This window comes from Podarcis cretensis, assembly GCF_951804945.1.
Source record: "Podarcis cretensis genome assembly, chromosome: 7".
In the NCBI taxonomy this organism is placed as follows: domain Eukaryota; kingdom Metazoa; phylum Chordata; class Lepidosauria; order Squamata; family Lacertidae; genus Podarcis; species Podarcis cretensis.
In genome coordinates, this window is record NC_137176.1 from 73,448,153 (window position 1) to 73,471,915 (window position 23,763).

At 42.8% G+C, this 23,763-nt stretch overlaps 1 long non-coding RNA gene across 4 annotated transcripts; it reads left to right on the plus strand.

Annotated features, from left to right (window-relative positions):
- Nucleotides 1-2,511: 2,511 nt before the first annotated feature.
- On the plus strand, nucleotides 2,512-21,491 carry LOC307220575. Of its 4 annotated transcripts, none has more exons than XR_013840938.1 (4): nucleotides 2,512-2,809; nucleotides 18,015-18,097; nucleotides 19,376-19,476; nucleotides 20,838-21,491. It is a non-coding gene; the product is annotated as an uncharacterized lncRNA (long non-coding RNA). The 4 variants fall into 4 exon arrangements; XR_013840940.1 differs by having other exon boundaries at nucleotides 20,879-21,386; XR_013840939.1 differs by lacking the exon at nucleotides 18,015-18,097 and having other exon boundaries at nucleotides 20,838-21,387.
- Nucleotides 21,492-23,763: the final 2,272 nt, after the last annotated feature.

Sequence of the window (23,763 nt, forward strand, 5' to 3'; positions counted from 1 at the left end):
CAGCTTTTATAGTTCATAATTGTACTAAAAACATTATTATTTTTCTAACTTTAAAGTGACATTTGATCAAGTCTAGAGGAGAGCCATTGCAAGTTGACTGTGGACTTGGGACTTGTGAGACCCTCACGAAGCATCACTCTTATTTCATCACATAAAGTCTGGGAGTGAAGTAGATGAAAAACTCTGAATCTTAAGAGGATGCAAAATAAACAAGGTAACACAGCTTGTGGTCAAGAAATGTGGTCAAATGAATAAACAAGGAGGCCCAATCAAAGAGTTCTCTGCTGTTAGCAGTCACCAATATTGGCATCCAGAGTACTATACATCTAAGGAGGAATCAGCCTTTGGAGCAAGTTCTCATGCTCAGCTGATTGGACAACCCAATCAAATAGGTAGTAAAGGTAGCTTGCATGAGATTGAGGATAACTGGGAAAATCCTGTAGGAGAACACAATTCCCTTCTTTTCAAATCCAAGCCCTTGGGAGTCAGCTAGCCCTGGCCAAGCCCTACTCCATCTTTTATTTCACTCTAGAGAATAGAGGAAAAAGTGTCCATTCACTTGTATGGAGCAAGGGTATAGAGTTGCACTGGGGGAAAGCATCAAGGTGTGGGACACACAACTCTTCCTTTACTCCAGGTCCTGTTGTCTCACATGTCTAAAAGCTTGCCAGTCTCCACATGAGCTCACCTTTTCACCGAAATAATAATCCCAGAGACTCTTTTGCACTTGAGTGGTGGTTGGTCCCCTAGGCTGAATGGGAGACTGTCTTGCTCACCTCAGTTTTGCCCTTGTAGAATTCAGCAGGAGGATGGGGACAAAACCAGCATTAGTTGGCTCTGCCTGCCATTGGTTCTGGCTTTCAAGGAGAAAACACAAATCCTTCTCCCTTCAGCTGTAGATCGTTGACAAGATGGGTCATTGGATGGGTGTGCTTCAGTGTTGGGATGGGAAAACAAAATTAGGGCAGAAGAATAGCATGAGCGGGCTAAGCCCTTAGATATACAAGAAGTCAATTTCCGGAGTGTATAGGTCCAACCTTGCCATTTGGCATACTGAAGTAGCCACCTGAGACAACAGATTCTGAGGGGTGGAGAGTAGACAATGTTGTGTGTGCCCCTTAAACTAATCTGCTGTCCTCAGATATAGTTGAAGATGCTGTCCCATTGCCAGTGTTGAAGTAAGACTCACCTGTCCACCCAGCTGGCTTTGGTATGTGGAATGAGAGGCACCAAAATGTCTTGGGCCAACACAACCTTACACTTGACTCTACAGAGTTGGGTGCTAAGGAGCATGTTATTGCCATGGATTTGATACCTGCCTCTTAAAAAAATAATAATAGCCTAGTGTGGCCCCAGGTTCAGTTGATCTGGGAGAATATCTGGATTCAAAATGGCACCCAGTGACATGGGAAAACCATTCCACTCAATTTGCAAATGTTAATTATCCCAGGATTTGTCAGCAGATGTGTGGATTTCACACAGAACTGTTGATGTTGTTTAGTCATTTAGTCGTGTCCGACTCTTCGTGACCCCATGGACCAGAGCACGCCAGGCACGTCTGTCTTCCACTGCCTCCTGCAGTTTAGTCAAACTCATGCTGGTAGCTTCGAGAACACTATCCAACCATCTCATCCTCTGTCGTCGCCTTCTCCTTGTGCCCTCCATCTTTCCCAACATCAGGGTCTTTTCCAGGGAGTCTTCTCTTCTCATGAGGTAGCCAAAGTATTGGAGCCTCAGCTTCATGATCTGTCCTTCCAGTGAGCACTCAGGGCTGATTTCCTTAAGAATGGATAGCTTTGTTCTTCTTGCAGTCCATGGGACTCTCAAGAGTCTCCTCCAGCACCATAATTCAAGAGTCACCATAGTTCAAGAGTCATAATTGAAGAGTCTCCTCCAGCACCATAATCCATAATTCACACAGAACTACCACTTGAAAATAGTTCATTACAGAGCCTAGATTTCCTACAGGTTTCTTTTGGGTCAGAAACGCGCCTCACCTTGTTTATATGTTGCGAATGCAGGTAATGCACAGAATATTACTGTTCCTGTTTCCCAAATCATACAAAGTACAATGTATTAGAGACAGTAATGGGCAAATAATGCTTTCAGGGCTGAGCTAATGGAAGAGGCTCGACAACTTGCCAAGGAACTTTGTGGAGTTCTGTGTACAGTTAATATGCAATAATAACAAAGGCATGGAGCCCACCAACAAATGGGATAAATCCCTAACAGTTGGAAACACAGTTGTTGAGTTTAAAATAAAATTTTAAAGTCCAGTCTTTTACATCATTTGAACCTGCTTAGTCAATATTTGCCCTTTGTCCACAACTATATGAACGTAAGCAGAGCTCTGCTGGATCAGGCCAAAGGCTCAGCTAGTCCCGCCTCCTGTTCTCACAGTGGCCAATCAGTTGCCCTTGAGAAGCCTGCAAAAAGAACTTGAGTGCAACAACACTCTTCCTCCTTCTGATTCCCAGGAACTGGCTGCCTTCAGTTCTAACCAGGTGGAGATTGAATTTTACCTGTAGACAGCAACTTATAATGCAAATACTTTAATGTGAGCTCACGCTTCATTTTTGAAATAGTTTTGGAGCGAGTAGAATTGGCTCAGACACCCATCCTTCAAAAGCAGACTTATTTAGTGTGCTGTGGAATGTTGGTTTCTTCCAGCAGATGCTACAGATTATGGCTTGTCTACTCCATTTACAGAACCGGGGATAATAACCTGTGAACTTCTTATAACACCTCACTTATTTGAACAATGAAGGGGTGGATCAGAGGACAAAGAGAGACGCCAGCTCCTTTGAAGGTGAGTTGTTTTTGGTCCAAATCTCTTTCTAACTGTGATAGTTGATTGTAGGGACAATAATACCCTTCACCAACCTTGTGCCCTCTGAGTTTTGGGGACTCATGATCCCTTGTCGAGAGTCAATCTGGCTGGGGTTGATGGGAGCTGTGTATTTCCAAACATTCAGAATGGGTAAGGCTCCAATAGTAGTTTTGTATAATCTCTGGTAGTTATACCATGTGATCCTATTAAGGAACACAGTGACATGAGAATCACACAGTAACCAGCAGGGAGCTTTGGATGAAAAATGTTGAAATCCCTCACTGCACTGAGAGCCAGTGTGGTGTAGTGGTTAAGAGTGGTAGACTCGTAATCTGGGGAACCAGCCTTTGGATAAAGCCCTTGGAATCTTGTGTAAATGAACCTTTGGGTACTAAGTACATGACACAGAAAAGATGCTAATAAATAAGCAGCAGAAATGCCGTAAATAATAATAATAATAATAATAATAATAATAATAATAATAATAATTTATACCCCAGCCACTCTGGGCGGCTTCCAACAAAGTATTAAAATACAGTGGTCTGCTAAACATTAAAAGCTTCCCTAAACAGGGCTGCCTTCAGATGTCTTCTAAAAGTCAGATAGTTGTTTATTTCCTTGACATCTGATGGGAGGGCGTTCCACAGGGCGGGTGCCACTACTGAGAAGACCCTCTTCCTGGTTCCCTGTAACTTGGCTTCTCGCAGTGAGGGAACCGCCAGAAGGCCCTCGGCACTGGACCTCAGTGTCCGGGCAGAAAGATGAGGGTGGAGATGCTCCTTCAGGTATACTGGACCAAGGCCGTTTAGGGCTTTAAAGGTCAGCACCAACACTCAGAAACGTACTACAAATAACTAAATAACAATAGTGGTTGATGGGTGTTGGTTATGTTTAGCCTGGAGAAGACAAGACAGAGAGGTCTTATGATAGTCATCTTCAAATATCTGAAGGACTGCCACATGGAAGATGGTGCAAGCTTGTTTTCTGCATCTACAGAGGATAGGACTCGAACCAATGGATTCAAGTTATAAGAAAGGAGATTCCGACTAAGCATTACAAACAACTTTCTGACGCTCAGAGCTGTCTGGCAGTGGAGTGGACTCCCTCAGATGTGGCAGACTTTCCTTTCTTGGAGGTTTTTAAGCAGAAATTGGATGGCAATCTGCCATGTATGATCTAGTTGAGATTCCTGCATTGGAGAGGTTTGGACTAGATGATCCTTGAGAGTCTCCTCTAAGTCTACAGTTCTATGATTCTATGAACTGTGATGCAGAGGCAATTTGGTCAGCTTGCGGTTGTCAGGAAGAGCCTCATACTCTCCTAAAGCAGTCCCCACTGAGCCACTGCCACATGCCAGTCTGCCTTCATAACAGGAATTGCCAGCTTCTGGGGACCCATAGGCACATACTGTCAGGAATGTGTGCAGGAGCCAAGCCCTGTGACCAGTAGGACTTTGCAGGACTGGGGCCTTCCTAAATTTGTTCTGAAGAGGCAAGGTGCAGCCGCACAGGTGAGGCCAATTGGTAACTCACAGCACTTGGTGGCAAGAGCCAGGAAGGGATATAAGGCCAGCATTTCCCTTCGGCTCTTTGCCACAGCAACATGTTCCCTGACTTGCCGCGTTTAGCTCCTTGACTCCTTGCTTCTTGATCCTCAGACCCCTGACTTTGTGACTCCTTGCTTCTTGATCCTCTGACCCCTGACTTTGTGACTTCTTTCTTCCTGACCCTCGGACCCTTGGCTTATTGACTCCCGGCTCTCTGACCATCGGACCTTTGGCTTCCTAACTCCTGGCTTCTGGACTCCCGTTCCTGCTCCTACCCCGCCATCTTGCCCCCGGTCCAGACGTCCCCAGCCAGGACTTTGATCGCTCATGAACCGGACCATGACACATATGCAACACCAGATGGGCTGAATTACACACCACACACAGACCCTGCAACCAATTCCATTAGCTACCATAGAATGCTTCTTTTGCAAAGGGAGGAGAGAGGACCCTGTGGGTACCAGGGAAGGCTTCTGCAGGTGCATGGGCATGCACCCGTGGGCAACGTGTTGGTGACTCCTGCTCCATAATTCGCAGCACAAGAGGAGGTGGAAATGCTGGTTAAATGCTCACAAACTTGACAAAAATAAGGGTGGTGGTTTTTTTTTCACTGACTCAAAACTAGACCCACAGCTGAGCTCTACATAACCAAATGATCCAATTTCCAAGTAGGAGAAAAATCTCCATGGCATTCTGTACAATCCCCATGAAAAAAAGTTGTTTTTTTAAATAATGAAAGCCAACTAATAAAATGAGTATTTCACAGCAAAGGCCCTGCCCAGAATTCATTGGGGTAAAAGGGATGATAGTGTCTTTCCTTCATGGAAATACTGACAAATGTCTAGACTTTTTAAAGAAGGACTCCAGAGGAAGAGATAAGTACCAACTGAGCTTTCTGTTATAAAAACAAAGCTGAAACACATTCAAATGTACAAAAGAAGCAAGATGTAAGGATTTAGCAATTTAGCAATTGCTACGAGTGCTCTTTAAGGCTAAATGATGCTAAATGCAGGGTTTCCCTCCAGTTGCAAGCATCTGGAATTTTTTTTAGTCCTTTGAAAACAGTCAAAGTACTTGAGAGAATTATGTCTATGGTTAGATCACACGAGCACCACGCTATGAGCACTGGAACTCGGATCCACTTGCAGGTCCTAGTATTCATATGCTTTGAAATGGATCTCTGGATTCATAGCAGCTAGGAATTTCCTTTTGCTAACCAATGGAAACTGAAAACCTGAAGATTCATCAGCAGGTATGCAAAAAGCAAAGCTTGACCCATAAGGAAAATTCCAGGTTGGTGCAGAATGTCATGGCTAGAGAAGTGCAGAAAGCCGATTCTCCGTATTGATTTGTTGCTCCTTGAGATCTTCATAGCAAAAAAGGACGTTTTCCAACAACAACAACAACAACAACAACAACAACAATAATTTATTATTTATACCCCACCCATCTGGCTGGGTTTCCATTACTAATGGTTTAGTAATGCTAATAATATTTTATTATTCATTTAATTTGTGAAATCTTGAAGTGATTAATCATCATCATCATCATCAATGAAAATAATGAATTAAGACAATTTCAAATCCAGTGCAAACTGGAATAAGAGCCTCCGCTTGAAAGGGTGGTGGTGCCAGTCTTGGGGCTGTTCAAGAGCAACTTTAGGTCATGAGACAAATGACCAATGGATACAAGGAAAACATGTTTGTAACATAAAGTAGGATTCAGTTCTGAGATCCCACCTGTGAGAGCTGAAAGCTTCCACCAGCCCCCTCATTCACTCCCACCCCCAGAAGAAGAAGAAGATGAAGATGAAGATGAAGAAGAAGGAGGAGGAGGAGGAGGAGGAGGAGGAGGAGGAGCAAGCAAGTTATGCAGCTAAGGCTGTGCTCAGTCCTTCAAGGAGTAGTGGAAACTGAGAGACCTATCAAGTCCCAAATAAAAGCCAGACCTTTATTTTTCCAGTAATGGAAAACAGTGTTTGGCACCCACAGTGGAATTTAGGGTTATTCGCTCTAGTCCAAACCGGAAAAAAGGAATCTCCCAGAATAAATAGAAGTGAGAATTAGCCGCATAACCAGAGTAACTGGAAAGAGTAGAGCGACCTCAGGAAATAACTAGAATTTGAGCCAAAGCCCATAGAAGTGAATGGGTGTTTCCCATATAACACCACAATGTCAAAATAGATATTTCTTCCAGATCGTATCCCCAGCATTGGAACAATTAGTAAATATTCCTAATTATAAAACACTTAAGAACCTAAAAATGCAACCCCAGGGATTTTTTATTAAATCAGAGCGCTTATGCGTATATTACTTCTTTTAAAAAAGAAAGAAAGAAAAAGAAAGGGCCACAATGTAAGTGGAACACTTATTTCAGATATAAACGTGAACCCAAGCAGTATTAAGTTTTGGAACAGGTCATAAATTTTTAGCTATGATTCCAGGTCTATCCAACCTTTCTAGTGTAGGGAAAATATTTGGAGAGATATAAAAGACCCTGGAATGAGCCCACTTTCTCAAGATGAGTCTTCTATATGGTAGGGAAATAAGCAAATATTTCCCACCCTCTGAAGATTTCTGCTAAAGATCCAATACCCAGAGAAATGACATCCAGATTCAAATGGTATTTCAGATGTTATTTCTGATTCTTTGGCGTTCGATCCAGAGTTTCCATCACCCGCAGTGGCTCCCATTGGAACTTGGATAACTTGCATCAGCACATTTCTGAGCACAATTCAAAGTGTTGGTGCTAACCTTTGAAGCCCTAATTGGCTCCAGCCAGGTGTAACTGAAGTAGCGTCTCCAACCCCATCTTTCAGCTTGGACACTGAGGTCCAGCTCTGAAGCCTTCTGGCGGTTCCCAGCATCCAGGCAACTACCTTCTTGGTAGTTGTGCCCATCCTGCAGAACACCCTTCCATCAGATGTCAAGGAGATAAACAACTATGTGACTTTTAGAAGACATCCCTGTATAGGGAAGCTTTTCATGTTTGATGTTTTACTGTGGTTTTATAAATTGTTGGAAGCTGCCCAGAGTGATGGGTGGCATATAAACGGTGTCTCCAAAAATTTTTACACATCACTTGGGAAGACAGGTGAACTAATGCCAGTGTACTGGAAGAAGCAGAGATCACCAGTGTCGAAGCAACGACCCTTCAACATCAGCTTCATTGGACTGGTCATGTTGTTTGGATGCCTGATTATCGTCTTCCTAAGCAACTACTCTATTCCAAACTTAAAAATGGAAAGTGTAACGCTGGTGGTCAACAAAAGAGGTTTAAAGACTCTCTCAAGGCAAATCTATGAAACTGTAGTGGAAACACCAACAACTGGGAAACACTGGACTGCAAGCGCTCCAGTTGGAGAACAGCCTTTACCAGGGTGTCATAGGCTTTGAAGATGCTCATGATGAAAGGGAGAAATGTGCTAAGAGGAAGGCACGTTTGGCAAACCCTCACGGTGATCAACTCCTGCCAGAAAACCTATGCGCCCCCTGTGGAAGGACGTGTGGATCCAGAATTGGCCTTCACAGTCACTTACAGACTCACTGTTAAAACTGTGTTCATGAAAGACAATCTTACTCTGCTACGAGTGATCACCAAAGAAGAATATAAATAAATTATTGTTGTTGTTGTTATTTTTATTTTAATAGATTTGCTGTCAGGAGACTTCATTTACAACATCTACACCGAGCAGTGCCAGATTTACGTATACACTAAACAAGCTATAGCTTAGGGCCCCACTCTCTTGGGGGCCACCAAAAAAATTAAAGAAAAAAACTGGATGTACATTTCCAAAATATAAGAGAAAAAACAAATAAAATAAAACCTACATACAGCAACAGTGTTTTGTGTTGTATCGGCTCCTATGATGTAAGTAATGGGTCCCGCCTGCTAGCCTGCTCCCTAAAATATCACTGTTTTGCTCATTTCTATATATAGGGTGCCTCTATTCTGCATGGACTGGTTGCATGACAACATGTGCAAATGGCTTTAGATACCATTAGGTCCATAAATGACCATATAGCATATATTCAACACACAAAAAACAGTGACAATTTGTTGTTGGCAAAGGACAGCTGGACATATAAAGGGCCCCATTACCTTCAGTAGCTTAGGGCCTCATCAAACCTAAATCCGGCCCTGACACTGAGGTGGCCTGTTGTCTGCTGAAGTCCCATTGAAAACAGCCAGAGGCTGTATGGCAGCATGCCAAAGTCCCACTGAAGATGGCCAGCAGTTCCCAAACAGGATGCCAAAGTCCTGTTCAAAATGGCCGGAGTCTTGTAAAGCAGCATGCCTTGTCAGATCACTTCCACAGCCATTGAGAAAAGAACAGCAGATTAATCCAGAAAGCCTCCGAAAAAGGCGGATGTGGAAGCTGCTACTTGTTACATGGCTTATGCTACGCCGCATGAATCATCCTTAGCTGTATACTCAAGTAATTGTAATTGCTTTTAATAATTTTCGGCTAGAAAACTATGATAGTTGCGGACAGCTATAAATAACTGTAATGAAACACGTTATTTGTGCTGTGCCTTTGCAATGCACTTGTTTAGCTCTCTTGCCGCTAACTTGAAACATCTGCTTCTTTAGAAGTCGAGAGGCATTCCACAGCAACAAATAGAACTCTCAAAGTGACTCATGTACTAAATGGCAACATTTGACAAGATTCAGCAGTTGATTTCTAGCGGGGAAGGAGGCTGTGGCGAAATGGAAAATTCAGTATGTCTTCTTTAAATAATAATAATAAAAGAAAACACCCATCTGTCTCAAATCATGCTTATATAACAGCACACCGCAAGCTACCACATCATATGGCAAGGGGGCATCTTTAACAATCCCCACTTCCTTTACCTCCAAATCAGATCCAGAGCACAATAAGAACATAAGAGGTCTGCTGGATCAGGCCTGAGGCCTCTGAGAGCAGAGGAAGTAAACGGCCATTGTGGCTAGTGGCTGTTGATAGCAGGATCTTCCATGAATTTTCAAGGACTGCCTCTTTGCATATGGACCTATCCGGACCCTGAGAGGATATTTTTAGGCCCTTCCCCGTGTGCCTCTTCCATGAGAGGTCCAGAGGGTGGCAATGTGAGAAGAGGCCTGTTCTTCAATGGCTCTCTGTTTTTGGAATGCTGTCCCTAGGGACATTCGCCTGGCGCCTTCATTATACACCTTTAGGCACCAGGCAAAAGCATTCCTCTTTGACCAGGCCTTTGGCTGATTGACATCCAAAGTATAAATTATTATTATTATTATTATTATTATTATTATTATTTTAAAGCCATCTTCAGCTCATCGACTTTTGCTTGACCCATATATTTACCATTTTGAGTACCAGTTAAATTCACCGGGTCCAAGAGCTTTTCTTCATTGTTCTGCGGCTTTGCCTTACAATATACCATAATAATAATAATAATAATAATAATAATAATAATAATAATACCCTGCCCATCTGGCTGGGTATCTTTCCTTACCCGACAAATTAAAACTTTGTTAAGCAAAATCTCTCTTTGGATGTTCCACATATCCGATTATGATCCAATTCAGTGGGTTAGATGGGATTTTCCCAAGGCATAGCCACAGAACAAGGAGAAAGGCTTGCAGACTTGGAGGAGTTGATCAGTACACAACATGATCAAAATATGGGTCAGGCAAAAAACGCAGATGAGCATCTTGTAGAAGCATGTTCTTTACATGCCGTGTGAACAAGTGCTTTATTGCCTGCCCTGAATCTGCCAACATGCAGCTGCGCTGGATAACACTAAGTTCTAGTATCTGGTATATGCAGAGAGAAATGGATATACAGTGGTACCTCGGGTTAAGAACTTAATTTGTTCTGGAGGTCTGTTCTTAACCTGAAACTGTTCTTAACCTGAAGCACCACTTTAGCTAATGGGGCCTTCTGCTGCTGCTGCGCTGCTGCACGATTTCTGTTCTCATCCTGAAGCAAAGTACTTAACCTGAGATAATATTTCTGGGTTAGTGGAGTCTGTAACCTGAAGCGTATGTAACCTGAAGCGTATGTAACCCGAGGTACCACTGTACTGTAATAGTTGGGAATTGTTTGCATTTTTAGTGGATCTGGGGAGGGATGTTCTGCCCATTGAGATTAAGGAGCAAGAAGGAAATGGGGGGACAGACCTATGTGGATAAGCTCAACATCAGGTTTTTCAGAAAATTCCATCCTTAATTACAATCCCCCCCCCATCTCATTTGTATATCACAAAAATAGCATAATAAATGTGGAAAATATCTACAACATATGTTTCATTGTTAGTGGTCAATGTACAAGCTCTTGGTTCAGGAATTGGTTTAAAGAATTAGGAAGGGGGGAAGAGAGGGAGCGGGGTGTGGGGTGTGGGGTGGTTATGCTTCTATCTTCTACTTAGTGTATGTGTGGGGTTTTGCGTCAGTGTCACTTGTATGGGTTCTCTTACTATTCACTTGTAGTAATCACGAAATATTTTAATCAATGTCATTCTTACAAAATCACATGGGCAGGATGAATTATAAGTTGTATCTTTTAAAAAATAAAAATAAAAAATGTTGTGTTAGGAAACCAGAATTTCTGCAGCATCACACCTGACAATCTCTGCACAAACTTGCCGGCTTGTGTTTACTGAGCTAGCAGTTTTCAGTGTGACGAAGACCTTAAATCTCATCATTGACCTGAGCTTTTATTTCAAACCGTTTGCCCATGCTGTCGTGGCACCTGGTAGACGGACAAATATTTGCAAGAAAACCACTTGCTTGGAACAGTCAGGCCTGGGTTGCCCCCACCCCTAACCCGCTCCTTGGTGGGTCCTTGCCAGCATTAGAAGGACATAGTACAATATGTTTCTATGTGAGTCATTTGCAGTGACATAGATGTGCTCTTGTGCAAAGCTCAAAAGCAGCTTTAAGTGTGCCAAGATGGGAATCGTGGTCCTGTTCCTTAAGAAGAGACATTTTTAGGCTGGAAAGTTTTACATTGGCTATCTGTGTGTGATAGGGTCTGTGTACCAAAGACCTCTCAGATTTATGGGGGAGGGGGATGAGGGTGATCTGGGCTGAACTCTTCCTCCCTTTCCCCTGGCGATCTATTTCCCGTGACCACCTTGGCTCATTCCTGGTACCAGAATTGAACTGATGACAAAAAAGGGAAGAGCTATAATCACCGATGGAAGTGGAATTTTTATTCAGTCCACATTTAAAGGCAAATCTACCAAATTCACACTTTATGAAAAGCAAAACAACAACACCCCTTGAAATTTGCATTTATCCGAATTTTGCAATGCAGCTCTCCAGCCAAGTGGTGTGTACAAAAATGCACCTAAGAGAGTAACGCTTCTGTATGAATACGTAGTGAAAGTAACATGCAAAGATGGATTCTTTGCAGAGGAAATTGCTTTGCAAAAATGTGGGCTTTAGGCAAAATTGCATCAAAACAAATATTAGGTTATTTTTTATTTTGTTTAAATTTTCGTATTTTATATAAATGTATAAAAAACAAAGGCAACAACAACAACAACTGTTATTATTTACACTCTGCCCATCTGGCTGGGTTTCCCCAGCCACTCTGGATGGCTCCCAGAATTTATAACATGATAAAACATCAAGCATTAAAAACTTCCCTAAGCAGGGCTGCTTTCAGATGTCTTCTAAAAGTCATACAGTGGTACCTCTAGATACGAACAGGATCCGTTCCGGAGCCCCGTTCGCATCTAGAGGTAAACGTAACTAGGACGGCACATCTGCGCACACACGCGTCACTTTTTGCTGCTTCTGCGCATGTGCATGACATCATCTTGAGCATCTGCACATGCGCAAGCGGTGAAACCCCGAACTAACGCACTCCGTTACTTCCGGGTTGCCGAGGAGCGCAACTCGAACGCATTCAACTTGAAGCGTATTTAACCCGAGGTATGACTATATAGTTTTTATTTCCTTGATATCTGATGGGAGGGCGTTCCACATGGTAGGTGCCACAACCAAAAAGGCCCTCTGCCTGGTTCCCTGTAACGTCACTTCTTGCAGTGAGGGAACCACCAGAAGGCCCTTGGCGCTGGACCCAGGAGATGGAGTGACTCCACCTAGTCCAGCATTCTGTTCTAACTGTGGCCAACCAGATGCCTATAGGAAACCCACAAACAGAACCCAAACACAACGACCCTCTCCCTTTCCTCCCTTTGCCTCCAGCAAATGATATTCAGAAGCATTACTGCCTCTGACAGTGAAGGCAGAGAAGTGCCCTTGTGGCAAGTAGGTGTTGATAGCCCTCGCCTCCACAGATAGCCTCCTACCACTTTTCTGTGCATTTAGCCAATGAGTGAAGCCACAGTCGTGCTTGACACGTGCTACAGAGAAATTTTAGAGTTACACATCATCTGCTCACAGTCTTCCACGCTGTTTAAATTATAGTAATCATTTCAAAATTGCACCTATTCATATAAATTAGCACATGCAATTAGCACATGCAATCTGTGTCTCATTTTGCCCTCTTTTTTGTGATGTGGCCACCCCAGAGCCACTGGCAGCTGGTTTTATTCCCATCTCCACCCCCTTTATCAATGGCTACGACTGCCCAAAATCATACAGAGCCCATGGTTACAGTGAAAATGTAAAGGTGAAGTGAAAGGGGGGGGGACGCAGGTGGCGCTGTGGTCTATACCACTGAGCCTCTTGGGCTTGCCAATTGGAAGGTCAGCGGTTCGAATCCCTGTGACGGGGTGAGCTCCCATTGCTCTGCTCCAGCTCCTGCCAACCTAGCAGTTCAAAAGCACGCCAGTGCAAGTAGATAAATAGGTACTGCTGTGGTGGGAAGGTAAACAGCGTTTCCACGCACTCTGGCTTACGTCATGGTGTTCCGTTGCACCAGAAGCGGTTTAGTCATGCTGGCCACATGACCTGGAAAGCTGCCTGTGGACAAATGCTGGCTGAAAGCGAGATGAGTGCCGCAACCCCATAGCCTGGACCTAACCGTCCAGGGGTCCTTTACTTTACCTTTTACAGTGAAAAGGTAATGAAACAATATTTGCCTCTCCTTAGACCCTGCCACTGTTATATAACAGAGTGAGGCAGGTACATCAGGTGGGAGATGTTAGGGAATGCAACAAGTGGTTGCTTCTGGAGCCTGGGCCCCCTAAGATAGTCTCCTACTCTCCAGTGCAGTAGAGCAATGTTCTTCAATCTTGGCTCCCCAGACGTTGTTGGACTGCAGCGCCCATCATCCCTGACTACTGGCTAAACTGGCAGGTGTTGATGGGCATTGTAGTCTAACAATGTCTTGGGACCTAAGGTTGATGAGCACTGCAGTAGAGGGCACTGCCCCGCCACCGCCACCAATGTTAAAATAATGATCTATTCCCAGTCCAGTACATGAAACAAGGGCATGATCTCTTGTCTTTTAGCCCAGGCAGCAAAATTTATTGGGCCAATGCTAGCAGACCTGTTGACAAAGTAAGAATGCTGGTATTCTACCAGATAGATAGGTATCTTGAGTATTACTTTCTAAATCCTATAGTGGCTAGGAGCTTGGCATAAACACCTGACAGCTGTTTTAGAGCTAGGAACGCACAGTATAGGTAACATCTGGCATGGCTGACATTGGCAGTGGAAAAATCCAGTTTATCTTTGGGGACTGCTGGAAGGGATTTGCAGTAATTAAGGCCTGATCCTGCAAGAGGAGTTCACCAGGGCCTAAGGGTCTGCCTGAACAGCTCTTTTATCAAGGTCACAGGCATGTGTTGCCAAAGGCAGTGTGCGTTAGGGAGGCATAGCTGAAGATAAGACAGCTTTCCACAACCTGGTGCCCCTCATATGTTTGTTGGATGACAATTCCCATCAGCCCCAGCTGGAATGACAGTCCAAACATACATAGGGCACCACTTCAATGAAGGCTGCTTTATGGGGATAGCTCAGTTGCTCAAAGCTGACCTGCCGAAGGAGAAAACAATGGAAAGCAACAGGAAAAGGTCACAACTCCAGCTTTTCAATGATGAGGACTAAAGTAGGTCTTGAAAGATATATATGGTGATACATATCACAGCTGATCAGATTTCACTTACTTGGTATCTATAACATTACAATCCCATTAGTCTTCTATTCACACATAACGCCTGCCAATTCAATATTTGAAATATTTCTAAGACTGGGGGAAAATATATCTATATAACCAACCTTAATATTTTTGTACAGATTGTCCTGTTCTTTCTCCTCCATTAATGGCAGCTGGAAAGCAACAGAAATGTATTCAGGGCTGGTTCCAGAATAATGGTTTCCCTCTGTGCGTGTGTTCTGGAAGGAGTCCCACGGAGGAATACATGGGGGGAAGGCATGTTGCATCGGAGCAGAACATTTGCAGACATCTTGCTGAGATCCACGAGCAGGACTGGCAAACAAGGTCACTGGGGAGATTTCCCAAATTTCAGGGCTATTTGAGGGGAATTGCTTGAGTGCTTTTTATGTGTGGAATCCAGCCTAGCGCTAAGTGAACATTCCATCGGCGCAAGCATTTCTGCTTGCGCTACAGAATGTTTCCCACCTGCCCCTCCTAAATGTGCCCCCAAACCTCCAAAGCAGATGTTGGGAGGATGGTGGAAGAGGTCCCATTGTACAAGTGGAAACTTTTGAGCGGACCGGACAGGTTAGTTGAATATGTGTTTTCAGAAAGGCCTGTCTCAACAGCACAGTTTTTAGGAGACATCTAAAAGAAGGCAGGAGTGTGATCCCTGCTGAACCTCTACCAGCAGGGAGTTCCACAAGGGAGGGCCTGCCACACTAAAGCATCAGTCCAACAGAAGCTCAGGGACACTGGGAACCACAAGCAGTGCTCAGTGATTGAGGCAGAGCATAAGTCATCAAATGGTCTTTAATGCACACTGGGCTTAAGCCATTTAGGACTTTGTGAATTCATGCAAGAACCTTGAACCTGGTCTGGTAGAAAACTGGTAACAGTTTCAGCTTTCTCAGCTGCATTCTAATCTAGCTGCATCTTCTGGACCAGATACAAGGACAGCCCCACACAAAGCACGTTGCAGTAATCAAATTTTCCGATGCTGCTGGCATACTCACTTTGGTTGGGTATCTCTTGTTATCTAATAGGCTTGCAATAGTTACACTGCAGAAGCAAGAAATGAAAGGATATTTATATATTTCAACCAAGCTGAATACCTTGTGTGAGATTCTTTTGAGTTGAGGAAAAGCTGTGGCTTAGGGGAAAAAAGTAATCTAAGAAAATTTGGATTTGCTTAGCCAGCTCTCTTTTGTTTACATACTGGGTCTTGTAAGTAAGAAGTGAAATAGAAGATAAATGGCTACTTTTTAACCAAATAATTGTTATTACAAAACCCTTAATTCATCTGCTGCACACATGGGCAAAATCAGGATTTAATTTTTTAAATTTTATTTTCATGCTTAAAGTAATATTTTACTTTTAATGTAAAATATATTATGCTATGCCCTGTTCACAAGAGCCTTAAAATACCCAGTGCTCTATACTATTGGAAACTGGTGGGGTTTAACTTGGAGAAGCCACAGTCAGTGGAAGGTTGGGTGGTCTGGAGCTTATTGGACACCCAGATATTATATGGTTTCCAGAAAGACTGTGGTTTAATTGTGGCCATTTCATTTTGATTCCGAACACTGAACCATTATTACACATACATATTTTACGGGAGAGGTAATTGCAACTCCATTGGCCTCAACATGATATAATTAAAAGATTCTGGCATTTGCAATTATCCTGCACACATCTGCAGCTTTGTATACTTTACACCTCTATGAATTATACATCACCCGCCCACCCCTAATTGAGATTAACAAGGAGATGGTATTGTCATACACACACACCTATTGGAGGTTAGCAAGGAGACCATGTTGTCAGTCATTATGCCTCACACATTTTTTCAATGCAATGTTAACCTTGTTTATTGAGAAATAAATCCCACTGAGCACCGTGGGGCTTGCTCCCAGGTAAGGCAGCAGTCCTATAGGCAAGAAGCTGGCATAAAAGCAAACTCAGTAGAAGTTAAGCTGTCATAAAGTACATCATATCCAAACTGCATTCAGGAGCAAGGATACTTCTGGTTGAGCTGGCCTAAGCCTGGCAGAGGGAAAACAAGCTATTAAAATGGTGTTTGGGTTATACCACTTTTTTGCCAGCTTAACTCACGCTTGGGTTGCCAGGCCATGTGATGGATCTAAATGGGCTTAGGATCCAGCCTATTTCCACCTCCCCCACTCCACCTCTGGTCCTGGCTCTATCCTGCCCCCTTTTCAGGGCTGACCCCAGCTTAAGATCTGTCAGGCATGGGTTTGGGAACATGGCTTTGCTGAGATACTGTGTAGAGTCACCCTTAAAAGTATAGTCAGCACAGGGATCAGTGAGAGGCAGCAACCTTATCTGTTCTCTGGGAAATCAGTGTTGCATGAAGGAAGGATCTAGCAGGGTTCAAGTCCTATAGCATCTATCCAGTATTCAGAATGAATTATTGCTGCAAGTGATCTCAAGGAACCATGGGATTGTTCCTTATGTGTACATCTCATAACCTAACACTTCATTCACTATACGAATGGGAAAGGAGAACTTTTGGTAGGCTTCACTATAGTTCTCCCCAGTTGCTCCTAAGCCAGTTCATTTTTTAAATTCTTCTTCTCTTTTACTTGCTGATAATGGCTCTTCTTGCAGCAGATTCACCTGTCATTCCTTGATGAAGCAAAACCATTCATCCATTGCACAGCTCTGACTGGTGCTGGGGAAATACATTCCCCTAGCAATCAAGGCACTAGCTTGGCAAAGGATGTCTGAATGACCTCTCAAGGGACATGCTAATGTGAAAAACATTGCTGGGTCCTTCGCCACCACTCCATCTTTGTGAGCAAACCCTCACCTGGAAAGGTCCTTAGAGTCACATCTCCAGGCTATCAAGTATTTGAATGTAAGCTATCATTGCTTAGTGATGAGGTGCTTAAAATGCAATGGCATAATGGGGAAAGGTATAAGGCATGCAATGTTTCCCCAGGCCTAAGAACCTAGTAGCCTATATGCCGTGCACATGATATAACTATCTGCTGAAAATATGCTGCATATCTCCTTTAAAAAATCCCTAATCCAAAAAAAAACCCAATAGGTGACTTTCTTGAGCTTCTTTTGACCGGTTTCTATGTAATTTAAGTCTGCCGTGTTGCATGGAGGTATGTAGCTTCTTGAGTTCAGCAGTGCAACTGTATACACCAGATAAAGGTATCTAACAAGACAACGGGACGCAGGTGGCGCTGTGGGTTAAAGCCTCAGCGCCTAGGACTTGCCGATCGAAAGGTCGGCGGTTCGAATCCCTGCGGCGGGGTGCGCTCCCGCTGCTCGGTCCCAGCGCCTGCCAACCTAGCAGTTCGAAAGCACCTCCGGGTGCAAGCAGATAAATAGGGACCGCTTACCAGCGGGAAGGTAAACGGTGTTTCCGTGTGCGGCTCTGGCTCGCCAGAGCAGCGATGTCACGCTGGCCACGTGACCCGGAAGTGTCTCCGGACAGCGCTGGCCCCTGGCCTCTTAAGTGAGATGGGCGCACAACCCCAGAGTCTGTCAAGACTGGCCCGTACGGGCAGGGGTACCTTTACCTTTACCTTTTTAACAAGACAACATTTGTATTTATTTCTACCTAGCACTTTTTCTCAACAGTACACTTTCTTTTGGCAAACGCTACAATGAAGTCTAAGGAGTAAGACATTACAAGACACATCTCCTGGTGAGATAGTACTTCCCTTGGATGTTGTGCAAGCTGCAAACCCAGCAGCCAAATGACATCATCCGTCTCAAAAACAGCAATGAAGCATCCTGGAATGTCATCTTGCAATTTAAAAATTAGGCTTTATATGGTCAAGAAGCTTTCCTCGGTTCCTGTAAATGTCCACACGTATTTAATTTAATATTGTTTTCATATAATTTGGACACTGTTCTCCAACACAAACAGTGTGGAATTGCATTTATTAAACAATAAGGATTTATGGAACATTCTAAAACACTTTGTTTTTTGAGAATTAAAGCTCTTACAAATTCACTCAAGCACCAAATAGAATGAAGAGTGCAAATTATTGCACAAGAAAGTAATAGCTCTGGTGTATCAGGCCCATGGCCCATCTAGTTCAGGATCCTACCATGGTCAACCAGATTCTCCTCTGTCTCCAATAGTGGAGATGGAGCAATTCATGAAGAATGATCTGTGATTACTAATACTCGCATAAGAAAGAAGGCACCTGCTTTAACTTCAAAATGGTGGAAGCCATAAACACAAACTCTCATATATTGAATTAGATCCCGTTTGAAGCTGCCTCTCCCACAAACCTAAAAACTGTAGCTGAGCAATCCTATACTCACATAACTGGGAGGGATCCCCATTGAAACCCCTACAAGGTCACATCTAAATCTGTAATGCCAGGGAGTTAGTGGGATGCTACAACTGGTTGTCACAGGATCCTGGCTACACCAGGACATTTCAGAGTGGCCTGGAGTCTTTCTCTCAGCCTAGTTGCACACATGTTCCCCGGATGCTGATGGCTTATTAATTTATATTCTGCTTAAGGCCAAAGATAGCTTCTAAGCATTTTACAAGTCCACACAAACATTGAAATAAAAACATCCATAATTAAAATGCAGCACAAAGCAATCCCATTAGAACATTAAAGCACTCACATGACATAAGCAATCCCATTAAAGCAACACAGCAAATTAAAACAGAAGACTCGGGCTCAGAAATCAAGGGAATGCCTGTGTGGACAGATATATCTTCAAAAGCCGGTGGGATGCCAATACAGATGGGCCCCTTTTTTATTACAGTAGAGAATGCATCTCATAATGCCTCTACCATTTGTGAAAAAGCCTGCCTCTGCATCACCATACGCCCATTGCAGGATGAATCATGTTCCGTTGGCTTGTGCTCCTCTTGGAGCAGAGCAAAAGTATGTGAAGGGATGCCCACATGTTGATAGTGCCATGCAATATCTAACTTGGTGTTGATGAATTCCAGTTGGGAGTATCAGATCAAGAAACTGCTAGTGAACCCCAAGCAGTGGAACTCTCAACACTGGAACACTTAAGAAGACAGAAGATGGACAGCACTTTCTTAGAGTAAGTAACCAAATCTTGTTAGGAGACCAGTAAGTCTTTCTTTCTTTTCTTTCTTTCTTTCTTTCTTTCTTTCTTTCTTTCTTTCTTGATCTACCTGGGAGGGCTCTTCAGTGGGAGGTAAGCCACAACAGAAGACTCTGGCAGTAGTTTAGTCAGGCTATGGGGAGGGTAAAGGAAATTGAACTTGTGCTGAGATTTTAAAAAGTACCCCCTCATTTTAAAGACCAATGCCTCTTGTTTATTTAACTTAATACTATGTTACATTGTATAGGTATAATCAGGAGCTGCTAAGTATAAAGGAACTTGAAATGTTACAAAGAAGTTTCTCAGGTGCATTGATGTGTGTGGTGTGTTAATGTGTTGCAAGCAGGCCCTCCCAGCTCTTTCCCCATTTGGACAAATGGATTAGATTGTCACCAATATTTGAAAACACAGGAGCTTCTAGTATAATAGAAAACAAACTAGTAAGAAGTTTTCCAGTTTTCAGAGAACTGGGGGAACTGGGGGAACATCCCTGCAAATCCCAATTATTAAAAAGGCTACTGTGAAGAATGGAATCAAATTATTAGCAATGTCAATGTGGTGTTTTGTTGTGAAAGCAACACACGGTGGGTGCAATTCTGTATATACTTACTTGTGAATACAGTGGTACATCAGGTTACGTACCGTACTTAATTCGTTCCAGAGGTCCATTCTTAAGCTGAAACTGTTCTTAACCTGAAGCACCACTTTAGCTAATGGGGCCTCCTCCTGCCACTGCGCCACCGGAGCCCGATTTCTGTTCTCATCCTGAAGCAAAGTTCTTAACCTGAAGCACTATTTCTGGGTTAGTGGAGTCTGTAACCTGAAGCCTATGTAACCTGAAGCCTATGTAACCTGAGGTACCACCCTACGTCTGATTGAACTCAATGGAATTACTTCCAAATAGACATGTTTGGATTGCACTTATAAGCATTCAAATCCTAAACTTTTCTATTGATCTGTTTGTTTTTGTTTGTTTGTTTGTTTGTTTTTGCAGTGGTATAACATAGTCTCTGCCTATAGGGTTGTTTAAGTATTTTAATTGTGTATTTCAATTATGAATGCTTATATCTGAATGCTTGCGTGATTGATTTAATGCTTAGAAGCATATTTTGGCATTATTCAATGAATGAATGAATGAATGAATGAATGAATAACTTGACATGCTAGATTTTCTGCTAAGAAAATTTGGTACAAGTGACTTAAGCTTATCAGCCATGCCTGCACATAAGAGAGACTATGCTATATTCCATGAGATGGAATGAAAATGCTGCACAACTACAGCCGAATAAGATTCTCGTTTAAAGCCAAAATAAAATTGCATTCTGCTTGCAATTCAGCATGCCGACAGAAATCCGAACCTGATCTTTATTCACACCAGGATCCAGTCCAGTAACCACAGCTTGAACCAAACCACACAAGTCTTTATCTGTTGAGCTCTTCAATACCCCAGTGAATGTGAGCTATACCATGAACTCGTTCTTATAGAGTTTGACAGAAGACTGCTAACTTAACTCCAGCTTTCGATGACTCTTCAAAGAAAGAGAGTAAGAGATAACATTCCAGTTAATAAGTTCCCTTGACTGGTTTCAAAATAATTCGTCTACTTACATTTTCAGAGATCACTCTATTACTTTGCACACAGAAGTTTGAAATGGTAAATACTGAAGACAAGGGGAGAGGAGAGATTCTTGCTGCATGGGGTAGCTCAGTTTTTGACAACTTGGAAGATTTTGAATCTAAAAAGTGTGTGCGTTTGTGTGTCTTTCTTTTGTATTACATTGTGGTATATATGGTTTTGTGGCATATAAATTGAAAAAAGGCTTTATTTTGTAGTTTTTCACAATACATTACAGCTATGCTTTAGGGTTGAATAAAATTTGCAATCTCAATACATTCCTGCTTTTCTCTTCTTTGGGTATATGTAGGCCATAGGGAGCTGCTTTCCAAAATCTATTATCACATTCACACCGTATATTTAAAGCACATTGTTTCCCCCATGGAATCTTCGGAACTGTAATGTACATCCCCAACACCCTTAAAAAAAAAATACAATTCTCAGGATTCTTTCAGGAAAGCAATGTGCTTTAAATGTATGTTGTGGATTTGACCTTAAAAACAGGGGTCTTCTCTATCAGGTGTGATCTGATCCTTTAAACCAGAGGGTGTGAACTTGTATACAAACCATGTGTTCTACCACTGAGCTATGGGCCCCCCATGAATTTATATTACAAATATATGGGTCTACTTTGAGTTAGCTGCCTAACATCCATCAGTTCTATACCACATTTAACTCTCATTGGTTTTGTCCAAAAAAAATTTCTGAGAATGGTCACTTTTCAGCATTCCCTGACACCTCTCAAAAATTATGCTAGAAACATAAATAATAATAATTTTATTATTTGTACCCCGCCCATCTGACTGGGTTGCCCCAGCTACTCTGAGCAGCTTCCAGCATATACAGAAACAAAAATAGTTTCTATGTAAGTCTAGTGTGTGCATGCATCTTTTGACTAATAAACAGTAGAAATCCACACAATTTGGGTTGTGGGAATTGCCAGATAATCACTAGGAAGATGCCCTGTAACTGAGAACTGAGTCACACAACCAATTGTGTGGCATGCCTCCCCCACCCTTTGATCATTGTTCTGCACAGCAGAAGATGAACGAGGCAGGGAGGGGGTAGAGCTGTGAGTGCCATGAGGCCCACTAGGTACCCCCTACATTAGCCTGCTGCCCTCCAGTGCAGTGGAAGATACTAGCCTTCCACCATCATTGGAGTAAGATGCAACTTCTAGTCCAACTGGCTTCCATAGGTGCCTTGGGTAAGGACACCATCTGGTCTTTTGCCTAACGGCTCATTTCCTACATTGTATGGAACTGACATCCTGATGGGATGGGATCTGTAGGTGGTCTTCTCTTCCAGAGTGCAGCGATTGGTTGGCTATATAAGGGGTGAGACATAGAGCTTCATCATAGGTCTTCTTCTTCTTCGGCGATCACTCGTAGCTGAGTAAGATTGTCTTCCATAAACACGGTTTTAACAGTGAGTCTGTAAGTGACTGTGGAGGCCAATTCTGGATCCACACATCCTTCCACAGTGGGGACATTGGTTTCCGGGCGGGAGTTGATCACGGTGTGGATTTGCCAAACGTGCCTTCCTCTTAGCACATTTCTCCTATGGGTTGAACCATCTAAAAAGAGTCATAATGAGGGAGTATGTCTTCTTCATCCAGAGATGCTTTCACTTCTGAATCATTTCAGGTCCAAACAGCACATCTAACACATTTCTTCCTAAGGCAAACTGAGTGAGAATACAGTCCTGGACCTTCTCCAAAGCGATTGTTTGCCAGATCGTAACAAGTCATAGCAGTCAATAGGAAGAGGCTCGTGATTGGCAGATGGCCAGCTTTCTAAAGGGACACCTGAATGGAACTCTGGGTCAGTCACTTTGACTCAGCCTGATCCCCTCGCAGGGTTGTTTTAAATACAAAATTTCCATGTATGCTACACTGAGCTTATTAGAGGCAGGACACGGTACAAAAGTAATAAGCTACAAATGAAAAGTCACAAAACATTCAAGTTTGCCAAGCAACACCACTGTTGTTAGACAACATCTCTCAAAACCACAGGTTAATGGTGTTATTTGATCATGAGCAAAAGGTGTGGTGTGGTCCATTTGATTTTCTTCAAGCGTGCTTAACATTTATGGACATCTGCTCTAGGTCAACTGCTCTTCTTGCACCAGTGATATCAGGTTATCAAATGCAAGACACATTTGGAAAATCACACTACCAGGGAGTGGAAGTTATATCATACAGCACAGAGGTTCTGCACAAAAGTGCATTTACTCTTGGAAGTGTGCCGTGTTTATGGGCAGGCCCCATACTTCAATCCAAAGAGCTAATTCATTAATAGAAACCTTCAGGAAGATATGGCAAAAGGCAGCTTGACCTATATGACTGCAGAGCTCTCTTAAAGCTATATGGTTGTATGACTCAATAGGTCTCTCTTGGGTTCTATCCCATATGTTACCACAATAGAGATTTTCTTCCCTACTCCGTCCGTATATAATATGGTGTTTAATTAAATAATAATAATAATAATAATAATAATAGTAGTAGTAGTAAGATGGTGTCTAGTTGAATATATTTAATTAAGACTCTGTGTCAAATCCACTATATATATATTGCTAGATTACTATTGTATTGTCCTTTTAGCTGTAAAACTAATACTACATGACATTCACTAGCCAAATCCTGTTTT